The 2,903-nt window shown below is 32.8% G+C and overlaps 1 long non-coding RNA gene across 1 annotated transcript; it reads right to left on the bottom strand.

Annotated features, from left to right (window-relative positions):
- Positions 1-717: 717 nt before the first annotated feature.
- On the bottom strand, positions 718-2,101 carry LOC139527768 (uncharacterized). Its single transcript, XR_011665442.1, has 2 exons — positions 1,778-2,101; positions 718-952 (listed from the first exon to the last, which is right to left on the bottom strand). It is a non-coding gene; the product is annotated as an uncharacterized lncRNA (long non-coding RNA).
- Positions 2,102-2,903: the final 802 nt, after the last annotated feature.

The raw sequence follows: 2,903 nt of genomic DNA, 5'->3' as shown, positions 1-2,903 counted from the left end.
GGCCCAACATTGGCACAACGTATATCATTGCATTGGCCCATCGTTGTATTTTAACGTTGGCCCAACGTATAAGTGCAAAGTGGGCCTACGTTGGCCCAACATGATGGCTTCATGTTGGCCCAACGTTGTACAGTTATATGCAATACATAGAGCCAACGTTGGCCCATTGTATGAAAAACGAAATCCATGTTGGCACAACGTTGGACCAACGTAGAAATATCTTTTCTTATGTTGGCACTATGTTGGTCCAAGGTAGGTATTTCTCATTTTTATGTTGGCAATACGTTGGTCTATTGTTTCAACCAAATTACAATGGATGCTGCATGAGGAGCTGTATATGATAAATACCCCGGAGCGCATTTGATCTTTTTTTGTATTCCAAACTGCCAAAGTTTAAGGTAGCAATTCTGTATTTTTGTATTACCCATTGTTGTTACTGTCCTTGTTTTTTTTCATGAACTTTGCCTCTTTAATTTTATTTATTGTGTGACGCTAAGATATTTCTTTGGCAATGTTTGATGGATCGACCAGATAAACTCTGTGTCATTTGGTGTCTTGTAAAGAGTTGTCTCATTAGCAATCATACCACATCTTCTTTTTTCATATCAATTTCATTTAACGTATGGCTTATGGTTAGGCGATCAAACAAATAGTTTTTTCGGAGATGTAATTTTAGTTGTATTGTTTCCAGATCCAGAATGAAAATTAAATAATTCAGAAGATGAAACTTTATTTATTTTAAATTTAATATCATTGGTCGTCACCACTATTAGTGTCCTCCTCAATTTGAACTTCAACAGTGTCATTATTATTTATAATTGTTATTCTTTTTTTCTCTTCTCTGTTTCTTGCCACCTTCTCTGTCAAGGCTTAAGCGCCGCCAATCTTTAGCTGCATCATCTATTTCCTTATCCGAAGACTCTTTACAGCTATGTTTTTTTTCTAACCGACTCTGTAATAAAGTTATAAGTAAACTTGAATTGCGTATTTGCCTAATGCATGCGTGCATAATCTCCCTTCTAGATATGTAATATGAATTAATGTATATTCTAAATAGTTTAAACACTATTTAATACAAAATAAAATCTTAAATAATCATTTTGTTTTATATTGGTTATTTGTCTAATGGTCAGAAATTCATTAGTATTAGACGGATTTGTGGGTATAACAAACCCTTATTACTATTATTTCAGAATTCGGTATCATGCTTTATATATTCGTAATATACATGATATATAAAGAATAATTTAGATGTGTATTAATGAACAGTTATATATTTGATATATAAAAACACTGTTACACATTCAAGTGTGTATATGATTAGGTTTCACAAATATATCGTATCTGTTTGCATGCGATTTAGAAATACAATAAAACTAACAAATTCATTTATATTTTAATGAAGTAGAAATCATTATACCACATTTTTGAAAAAATTACGGAATAAGGTACATCTTAAGACAATTTTATTCCATTAACTTCAGTAATGATCATACATGTTGTGGTTACAGATTTATATATTTTACCATTTGTTTGAAGATACTAATGTTCAGTGGCAAATATTTCATGATAATTAATAGGATTGAAATGATTTAAAATCTAGAAAATATTTCGCCCGAAACGTATAAACTTCAAGATCAACATTATAAAATGATAGAAATTAATATATGTTTTGATTTTTAACAACATCCCTCAGATTAAAAAATCATATTGTATTTGTCATTCTGAATCGTATATATATATATAATATATCAGATTTTTTAAAGTTACAACTTACATGTTACTATCTTTCTCTTTGAATCTCAGATGACATGATTTTCTCTTTTTGTTTTCTTCGTATCGCTGCTCTCTTACAAATACACAACAGGAAATAATCACAAAAGTGACCATCCCATTACATTCAGATTTCCTATAAACTTAATTACCATAGCAACTATCTTTGAAATTTGTCGAACATATGGTCAACCTTCTATCAGAATGGGCTTGATTAACAGACTGGCTGTATCAAATATCACTCTGCATATAATTGCTATGATTATGTTTCACAAAGTTTAATGAATAAAGTTATTATAAATAATGATTGCAATAAATTTTAATTTTTAACCAGGCAATCTATGTTTACGATATACATTTTTTTTTATTACGGTAATGATATTCCAGTATAAATTTTACCTGACTTATATATAGAGTATAATATATAATCACGCAACGTTGGGCCAGCATTGGCCCAACATAGAGTTGTAAATGTAATTTCAGTTGATAAACACTTTCGGTATAACATTAACTTTTCATAAAGCCTGCTGCAATCGAAATTATCCGCCTCCCAAGAGAAATAAAGCGTAAAATATTATATTATCAATTCTATTAACAAAATTTCATATCGGCCCTATGTTGCTACTAACATAATGCCAACATTTGCCCGATTATTTATAACCAACATGAGATAATAATATGAATTTACAACAACAGACCAACGTTGGGCCGATGTTGTGCAGCCGACACCAACGTGCGACCAATGTACCGACAATTTGCCAACGTTGGGCCAATGTTGTGCAGCCAACATAAACTTGGGACCAACGGACCGACAATTTGCCAACGTTGGGCCAATGTTGTGCAGCCAACATAAACTTGCGACCAACGGACCGACAATTTGCCAACGTTGGGCCAATGTTGTGAAGCCAACACCAACGGTCGACCAACGGGCCGACCGTTTGCCAACGTTGGCCCACTGTTAGTCTGCTGACTGGGTTAATGCATTTTTAAGGATGTACACCTCTGAGGGGCCAAACATTTCTAGAATTCAACTTCCTTTCTTAACCTAATTTTTGGGATTGTAATACTGTATGAAAGTAATTGATGAAGAAAATATCGTATTATGTCGCACTTCCGTTTTATGCTACGGC

This window comes from Mytilus edulis, chromosome 6, assembly GCF_963676685.1.
Source record: "Mytilus edulis chromosome 6, xbMytEdul2.2, whole genome shotgun sequence".
In the NCBI taxonomy this organism is placed as follows: Eukaryota; Metazoa; Mollusca; class Bivalvia; order Mytilida; family Mytilidae; genus Mytilus; species Mytilus edulis.
The sequence above is the reverse complement of the archived record's forward strand: the minus strand, read 5'-3'. Positions and strand labels throughout refer to the sequence as shown.